Below are 10,084 nucleotides of genomic sequence, written 5' to 3'. Positions count from 1 at the left end.
AAGACATAAATAACACATTGGGGTCTTGAAACTGGAGCATCCACAGTGAAAACAAGCAATTTAATCTATTGAGTTACACTCCAGAATGTAGAAACTGTCCACATTTGCCCCTAGGCCCCAGTTTGGACACACTTCACCTATCTCTCAGTCCAGCTCTACTTATAATCCCAAGATTCCTGGTGCTCTCTCAGCCGCATCGTGCTTATATGGCAACAACTGTACAAAAAAACACTGAAATGACTGAACCACCCCCTGACCGATCGTCTCTTGTATTAACATTGCCTTGGATGTAGGTTTATTTCAGCTTTTTTTTGTCCATTGTTTATTAATTTGCACATAAATACAATGAATATCCTCTACATGATTTGCATTTTGAGCGTGTTGTCAAGTTGCCGTATCTTACAAGGGTGAGATTTGAGGGCTGGCTGTGTGGCGTGGCTCTAAATCACGTTGATGAGGAGTGAGTCAGTCCAGCTCCAAATGTCACTGGTGCAGCAGCAGCTCACTGTGAGACAGTCTAGATCAACACAAACGTGAGAGGGGTGCACACGTGTGTCTCTAAGTGCTCATTTATTGATAAAAACATAAAAATATATAAAAGAAATTGTGATCAAAATAACCTAAATCCAGTGGTTTATTGGGTGTATGGTTCTATTTAGATCATCAGATGAAGATGGACTTGATGTAAATTGTTGGCTGTGCAATTTTTCCAGATGTTCAGAATGTGCTCAGTTTTCCTTAGAAAATTTTTACTATTGAAAAAAATGAATCAACATCTTTCTTTTTTTTTTTTTCTGTCATAACTGGCCTCATAAATATATGTCATTTTTTAGGTAATTTTACTCATTCTGTTCTCCAGACTACATCTAAAGGTGTCATTGGCTTCACCATTGGACAATCAGAAAGATGTTTTCAGCCTAAAAACACAAACTGCCCCAGTCATCTTATTGACATAGACTGTTTATTTTTGTAAAATGACTTCAGCAATAATACTATGACGCCATCTGGAGAAATCTCATTTGTCATAATACACTTTTTTCTGTTTGCTCAGGTTAGAATTGTTAAAAATTTTCCATTCAGGATATAATGTGTTTACACAAAGAAATAGTAAGAGTCCTTTCATCGACCCCTGGGGGACACCTCGTGCTACACTGTGCATAAAGGTACAAATTACATTATTATTACTGAAAGGACAAAATCTTCTCTAATGTGGAGCCATTCTTTTTAACCTGTTTTAAAAGTCACACAAATTTTACTCTCAAAATTTTGGACATAGGACCTAATTTTCTAGTGAGCCAGACTGCTGGAGACGTGTCGAGACACTTTTTAAAATATTCCATCCAGTCCTTGTATTTGCAGAGGTCGCTGGTGCTAGGCTAGTGCATGTCAATGGCCATAGCTAGCCTGCCACTAAAAACTGTTTTATCCACTCCACAAAGCACTAGAAGCAAATCTATTGTAACGCCAGACTGTCGATGTAAATGTCTGTGTTGATAGAATAATTTTAGAAGTAAAACTAACCTTACATTTGAAGGATTTATGTCTGAGCAGTAGCAGCGAGTTGTACTTCCTGATAAAAAGCTTGGCTGCATATATATGCAGATATATGAGAAAATAGTCCCTCAACATGTGACAATTCATGCGATGCAAGGTTAGTTTTATTTCAAACATTATTCTGTCAACACAGACAATTACATCGACAGTCTGGTGTAATAATAGATTTGCTTCGAGTGTTTTGTGGAGTGGGTAAGACTTTTTTTAGTGGCAGGATAACTATGGCCATTGACATGTGCTAGCCTAGCGACCTCTGCAAATACAAAGGACTAAAGGACTAGGAATATAAAGGACTGGATGGAATATTTAAAAAAGTGTCTCCACATGTATCCAACGCTCTGGCTCACTGGGAAATGAGGTCTTATGTCCAAATTTGAGAACTGACCCTTTAAGTCATATTATAATGCTGTTACCTCCTCCAAAACATACCTGAAGCTGTGTTTGTTTTAGTCACACATGTTTGAGAAACCCTTTATTATTTGTCTGTCTACATCACCAATGATCCTCTTCAAAAATGCTGTGTTCCACCTTGTGATGTCATGAAGCGGTAGTTTTCAAATTAACAGCTCCTTTTACCTCCAATTAAGAAGAAAGTGGCAAACACAGAGTTGAAATCAGCTAACTACTGTAATTTTAGTGGAGGTGTATGGTGTTTAAAAACACAGTGGAGCACTTCCTGTATTACATCACAAGGCAGAGGAGAGAGTTTTCTGTTTGAGAGAAGAACAAAACGATGAGGAAACGACATTATAACATAGTGTAGCTCAGGAAATAGCATAATATAAACCCTTTAAACTGTTCTATATGCGACTTTTCGTCCAATGCGGAGGATGTTTTCCGTTCCTGGGGATAATTCCAGTCAGGTCCTGGGGTCAAGGGCTGCTCTCAGGTCCCACTCCTCCACAGTGAGAGGAGTCCACATCAGCCTGTAAAGTGTTTTTGTACGGCTGCTCTGGTCCTTGAGTTATTCACGCACCTGAGCTGTGGATGTGGTCTCCTTGTTCAAGTTTCCCTTCGCGCTTTGCCTCAAACGCTTTTGAAATCCCCAGCACTCAGAGCACACCTGAGGAGAGGCCGCACTTCTGACATATTCAAACTTAAACTCTTAGGAGAAATTGCACAAATGGTCATGCAATTATTTTGGATTTTAAGGAGGATTAGCGAATGTTTTCACGGCTTTACTGTTTGCAGGTGGTTTTGCGTTAAACTAAAGGTGTCTGGGGTTGTAATGTGGTAAGTTCAACATGTGACAACAGACAGGTGATGTCATGTTTTCTGTTTGATCGATAAGAAAAATAAGCGGATACAAGCTGCTCAAAGACAGCATGAAAAATATGAAAAATACTATGTGGCAATTTGTTCAGAAAGGACCCAAATTATGCAAAAGGTACCAACTTTTTATTGACTGTTTACTTTGAATCACTCTAAAAACGGTAATATAATCTGAATTAATCTTATTTTCTGTTTACTTTTAACTAAAAGTCTACCTTTGAGTTAGAATCATTTGTTTTAAATTGATAATCGCTATGAAAACAGTCCTAATTTCTCAGCTTTCTGAACCCCATGGCCATTGTTGCTCATATTTATTGGTGTCAACATTAATGGCAGACACTCTACCAACATCTGTAGTTCCTGATTGTGTTTATGTTGTATGCCCAAACATTGTGGCAGCGTCCCAGGGCCCCACTTGTTGAGCGGAGTATAAACCCAGATCAGGGCCCCCCTCCTGCTAATTGAACGCACCACTGGACCCCTAGCTCAACCTGGCTGACACGTTCCTAATCTGGGCCTGTTAAACGCTGCCTCTGCTTGAGTAATTAAGCAGATAATCTTCAATTAAACCGACTGCGACCCCCACAAGCCCATAACGCGTCCTCTAAGACAGATGGCTGTTGGAGCACACTGCGACTCTTCCTGAGATAAATGCTCCGCTCGCTCACTGAGTTGTCGTGGTGCTGACATGTTTTATGGCAACTATGGTTTAGAATGCATAGAATATACATTCATTTCCATTACTGCCTGTGAGAAAGACGAGGGATTGGAAAGAGAAACAGGAGGTATATATAAAAACTACATCATTTATCAAAATATACAATATTTAAGCCATATAGTAGTATAACGTGAGAGAACCTCGTTATTTGTCTCACAATGGGCCACTTGCTGTGTCAAACGGCACAGTACAGGAACACTTTTAAAGTGATGTTAATTCAATGGGAGAAAATAATCATACATTTATCTACAATGTATATACTGAAAATATATAATTATGCGTTTTTGAATAATACACTAATCTGACACTGTTTTCATTTCACTTTCCCATAACAAGTACTTTTTCATGTAATAAATAAAGTTAAAATAAAATGTGTCTTGCCACAGTACAGATATATTGTAAAAGCAGCTTTTATGTTAAAAAAGACCAGAGTGTGCTCTCTGCATTATTTGACTTGTACTCTGTCTCACTCTTTTGCTGATGAAGAACAATTGACCGAAATGTTCTAAGTAATAAATTACATAAAAAAGAGTGAGACAGTGTGCAGGAGTTTTCTTTTCAGCAGTTTTTCTTGTAACACAGACGCCTTCTGCCATGTAATGCATTTTATCATAGACTGTATATAAAAATGGACTTACCTTCCTAAGCAAATAGGAAGTGAGCACAGGTGCACTTCCAGTTCCATCAACTCTGTTTCCAATTACTTTCTACTGAAAACGAGCCTCGTCATTTTAGTCTTAAAATGTTTGTATTAATCCACTCTACATGATCCTGGTGTTTTATGTCACTATATTGTCCGGTAATCAAGATATGAACATTAATAACAGACACACTTTTTTTTGTTCCCAAAGGCCCGTTTCAGCTAAATCAATTCCAAATAAGGAACTCTGCTCCAAATTCACTCCTACAACTCTAAGCCTCAATGAGCTTCATTTGACTGGAGCTGACTGCTATGGACGACATCACACTCCCTTAGTCCACTTCTTTATAGAGAGATTTTCAGACTACGTCACATCACACTCTACTGTGCATGTCTCCTGCAGAAAGAGCCACTGTCCTGATGTCAGTGTCTGGTAGGATTTCAGCAGATTTCGACTGAAGTTTGAGACATTTCTTCTCGTCATTTACGCACCCACCTGCATTTAACACATATGGGCCATTAAGACGTATCCCATCCACTCACTAAAGATGATAAACTGTTTCAGTGCTGACAACAGCGCAAGATAATGTTGCAGCTTCAGACAGCGGCGCTTTCTGCGCTCAAACTGCGCGCGCCTCTTCTGTGTTGATAAACAAATAATCCATCTCTACAGTTTATGGTTTTTATCGAGGAAATAGCGCTGCTGCACTGTTAGCATGTGAGGTGTTATTTGTGTTACTGTGACGGCACCTCTGGCCTCTGAAGGTTGTGAATCTCACTTATAAACCAATTGCTATGAATAGTTAGGATGTTAGAAAGGTGTTAGGGAAGTATATTTTGAACACCTGGTTTTTCACAGTAAAAAAAAAAAGAAAAGTGTATCATACGGCACCTTTAAAGGACACAAGAAGATACATTTTCAAGATTAAATGTTATTTTACAGAATAAAGTGTAACAATGTTTAGATCCCTACTTTGTACTGGCAGCGAACTGAGCCCCTGGAGGAACTGTTGGTGAGTGACAGATGGGCGATGTTAGGATTGGGATCTCCTGCTCTTTTGGGTAAACAATGCATTGTTTAAAAGTGAAGAGTCTGATTTAGTGAGAATTACATGATGGATGGGGAAGGGGCAGCTTTGGCTCCTTTGTTCCTTGACTGTCCCAAAAGATATTGTAGACTAATTCAGTTCACATAAAAACAAACAACTGACCCTTCCAGCTATGGTCATAGTCACATTTTTGTACAGCGCTTTTCCACCTTCAAGCTGATCGAAGCGCTTTACATCAAGGGATCACTCACCACATACCCCAGTGTACAAAGCCACTGGAGGCGAGGTGGTTTAAGTGTTTTGCCTAAGAAAACAACAACAGTATTTATCTATGGGAGCTGGAATCACACCGCCAACCTGTGGGTCAGTGGATCTGACCACTCAACCAATGATGTTTCTTATGTCAAGATGCTTTTTATGTTCGAATCCGTCAAACCTCCAACCTTCGGAGCTACTGACAGTTGTCCATTGTGCTGGTTCCTGTAAATGAGGCAATAATAAGAATAAAAACATTTATTTTGAGATGTGTAAACAAAGCAGCAAATGGTTGTTTATAACAGTAATACCAGTCAATATCTAACTTCCAGGTCTAGTTGTGGTTTGGTATATTTGTGGTACATTAATGCCCCAGATAAACTTAGATTTAAGAAGATTTTACAATGTATGTGTTCGCATGTGGCCATACCGACTTGTCAAAACCCTGATCCCGTCAGATCTCAGAAGCTCAGCAAGGCCGGGCCTGGTTAGTACTTGGATGGGAGACCTCTCGAAAAATCAGATGCCACAGTGGGGTGCCAGTCACAAAAACTGTTTGTGTCCTGTGGTTGTGTCCATAGGCAATGCACTTCATCCACATTACCTAGTATGAACACTGCAAAAAGCAATATTGAGGGAAGTTAAAATGACTTAAATTAAGAACATTTTACTTTATTTGAGTAGATTCAAGTTGACAAGTAAAATTATCGACCAATACAATAAGTGTGTTTTTCTTAATGCAAGCAACATTTGATTTTGTTTATTTTAAGTGCAAAAAGTTGTGGTATTTCTTATTGTAAGTGTAGCAAGATATGTATTTTCATAATTTAAGTACAAAAAGTGTTGTTCCATTGGCAGATCATTTTACTTGTCAAGTGAAATTTACTCAAATCGTGATCAAACTTTGTTAATTCAAGTCATCTTAACTTGGCTTGATTTTAGTTTTAGTTTTTGCAGTGAAAGTGGTGTGTGCGTGAGTGATGGTGGTGGTCGGAGGGGCCGATGGCGCAGATTGGCAGCCTCGCTTCTGTCAGTCTCCCCCAGGGCAGCTGAGGCTTGTTACGGCCCCAGGCTGTCAGTTCTAATTTGTAGTGTGTGTTTTAAATTATTTGCTGACTGTTCTGAATCCTGCTGTGGGAGCCTTGGCCTGTGATTGGTGGAGTACTTCTATACCTGGCCAATCCTGCCTCACCTCCAGTCACCTTGTCAGCGCCTGTTTGGCCTTGGTGGTTGTTAATTCTGTTGTTTTGTTTCTTAGTTTAGGTTATTTTTACCTCCGCCAAGGAGGTTATGTTTTTGCCGGCGTTTGTCTGTTTGTTTGTTTGTTTGTTTGTCTGTTAGCAACATAACTCAAAAAGTTATGGACCGATTTTGATGAAATTTTCAGGATTTGTTGGAAATGTGAAAAGGAAGAACTGATTTCATTTTGGGGGTGATCCAGAAGAAATCCTGGATTCTGGATCACTTTGAAATTTTAGTTAACATTGTGGTAAATGGGGCCAAAAATTTTGTTTCTCAATATCTCGGTTAATTATTGACCAAACCCCATGAAATTTGACTCAGGGATGGACAATGGGATCCTCTTTCATATTCCAAAGGCTGATCCGGATCTGATCCAGAAGACTGATTTTATCGCAATTTATATAAAAAATGGGGGTAGTCCTTGGCGGAGGTCTGCGCTCTCTGAGTGCTTTTCTAGTCTGTATATATTTTAGTCTGTTTTGTTAATTTACCTTTACATTCCTGTTAATTAAACATGACTTCATTTATTTCATTTTACACCTTTTTTTTTTAACTTCCCTGACCCCTACAAGCTGGGTCGTAACGTGGCTTCAATAGTATCTTACCACCACTGGGTTTGGAGTGAATGAATAATGAATAATGATCTGTAAAGCATCTTTGTGACATATGTCTGTGAAAAGCACTTTATAAAAAAAACAAAATGCTATTAAAACAATGCTATTTTTATAAGTTTTATAACAAGGCTCTGATATCCACATGTGAGCTTTTGTTTTCTTTAAGGGCCCATTTTACATTATTTTCTGATCTATGTTATAATGTTATTTCCTCATCAAAAACATAACTGGAGTTTTGTTTCAATCACACGTGTTTAACGCAAATTCTACATACAGTATTTAGGCTGAGTTCTTGTCTCAAACAGAAAACACTCTGTTCCACCTTGTTTTGTCATGTACAGGAAGTGCTTCACTGTGTTTTTAAACTCTGTACACCTTCACTAGAATCATTTGGATAATGTCAGCCCTGGATTTGTCAATCTTTAGTGAACTGAAGGTAAAAGGTAGTTGTTAACTTGAGGTAACAAGATTATAACATGGCTAAAATCTCACAAGAGTCAATTTAGCTTAATATAGGACTTTTTATTCGTAAAATTTGGTGGCTATTGCTAACTCCCCCATTGAAAAAGCATTGCCGTATATAGAACATTACCAGCCTTAAAATACCTGGTGTATTGATTGATTTCCAGACTATTATGTGAAACAGAAACATGTCTGAAGTATCCCCCAGCCAGCACTTCCTGTTACCCTTTTAGAAGGTCCACAGGTGCGTGTAATAATCACACTTGTAGGTTACACTTTAAGATGAAATACTCGCCTCAGGTGCCCTTTAAAACAGTCAGCCTCCATTTATTTTGGCTGGTTTAAGTGCAAATTCACACAAGTCACACTATTTTGTATAATCAGCATGTTCCCTGCTAAATCTGCAAATGCGCCGCTCTCTAACCTTAACTAAGCGCCTCGTTCGCCTTCACCCGGGAGACGCAGATTTATGGAGCCCCCGTGCCATTTTAGTCCCCCACTAATGATCCTCGTGAGCTTATCAGTGGAGCTAACACCTGCACATAACCCCAGCCTCCCTCCCTCTCTCCCTTACCGCCCCTGTTTCCACGGCGATAATTAAGCCATCAAAGCACGCCGCTCTCCCCGTGCGTCGTCTCGGAGGTGAGAATACAGGGCCCCGTGTCAAGTGGAGTGCAGCCACCCGTGTGCCACTTTAAAGGGGAGGGTAGGGCATGTCGTGGGTGGGTGGGTGGATGGGTGGGAGTGAGGGCTCTGACTGCAGGGTGCGCTGGGTATAGAGAAGTCTGGTGGAAGCGGTTTGATATTCATTTTTTTTGTTTTTAAAATTTTGTCAAGATAATGCGATTACAGATTTGATATTTTGGGCCAGCAATTTAAAGTGCCTATATTACACTATTTTTAAAAATCTGTTATAATGTTGTTTCCTCATCACAGACATACCCGGAGTTGTGTTTTTGTTTCATTCACACATGTTTAACACACAAACCTTGCATATTTAGTTCTTTTCTCAAACAGGAAACACTCAGTTCCACCTTGTGATGTCATGTGATAACACAAGTGCTCCATTATGATTTTAAACTCCATACACCTTGATTAGAATCATTTGGGTAACTTCAGCTCTGAAATCTAATGAACAAAATCTAAAAGGTAGCTGTTAATTTGAAAACTGTCACCACTTCATGACATCACAAGGTGGAGCATTTTGAGCTTTGGAAATGTAGACAGACTGATAATAAAGGGTTACTTAAACATAAGTGAATGAAACAAAACACAACTCTGGGTATATTTTAGATGAGGTAGCAACATTATAACATGGATCTATAATAAACACAAGCCCCGGGGTTTCAAAATGGTCGCCCATTCAAGTCAATGGGCCGAGCTCAATGGCGCATGATTCCAGATTAGCCTTTAGCCCGGTTAGGTATTTCCGGTGGCAGGTGCAGTGGTGCTCTTTTCTCTTGCGGGCACACGCCAATGCACACGAGCCCACACACAGAGCACGTGTCTCACATGATCATTTTGAGGAGCTAGAGCGGAGCCGAAGCTATTAATTATAAAGCCTTTTTTGAGACAATTGAAAGATTTTGAGTTGAGAAAAAGTTTTAAAAAAATAGAAACGAATCTTTACAAAATCCGACATTTGTAAAAGTTGTCGATGCCCTGTCAGCCAAACACGAGCAGTTTGATTACATTGCGCTCTATGAGAAACATCCACTCTCAGCCCATGGGATTTTTTCCGGTGAAGTTCCAGTGAGTGGCCACTACATCAACTGGAGGCAGCTACAAGCAGCAATACCCTATCCAGTTATTTTAATAGATCCATGAATAAACACTGGATATCCAGACTAAGTAGTGGCCGCTCCAGGTACTGCAGCTCCCATAGAAGCGAGAATTCTCCCATAGAAGCACAATGCATTTTTTGGGAATTCAAACTGCCCATGTTCGGCTGACAGAGCATCGACAACTTTTACAAATGTCGGATTTTGTAAAGATTCGTTTCTATTTTCACAACATAAACTTAAAAAAAAAAGTAAATCCTCAAAGTGCCTAAAAGTGATCTTTGTAAGACTTAGCCTAGTCCTGCTCTGAGCCTACGGCACCATGCCGTGCACATTACAGACATCACAGGGGTGGGAGGCGCTTGCCCCTATTGAGGAAGTAAATACGGAAGTGAAATTTTTTTTGGGCACATGTGCCATTGAGCACAGACCACTGAAAAAGATATGGCACCATCTTAGATTCATCTTACAGATTTTATTGTAGTTCTGTGTTATAA

General features: G+C 39.6%; 1 pseudogene; it reads left to right on the top strand.

The window, feature by feature from the left end:
* Positions 1-5,904: 5,904 nt before the first annotated feature.
* Positions 5,905-6,023, top strand: LOC129410495 (5S ribosomal RNA; annotated as a pseudogene).
* Positions 6,024-10,084: the final 4,061 nt, after the last annotated feature.

This window comes from Boleophthalmus pectinirostris, unplaced genomic scaffold, assembly GCF_026225935.1.
Source record: "Boleophthalmus pectinirostris isolate CB_2022bp ecotype Guang Dong unplaced genomic scaffold, ASM2622593v1 HiC_scaffold_22, whole genome shotgun sequence".
Taxonomy (NCBI): Eukaryota; Metazoa; Chordata; class Actinopteri; order Gobiiformes; family Gobiidae; genus Boleophthalmus; species Boleophthalmus pectinirostris.
The sequence above is the reverse complement of the archived record's forward strand: the minus strand, read 5'-3'. Positions and strand labels throughout refer to the sequence as shown.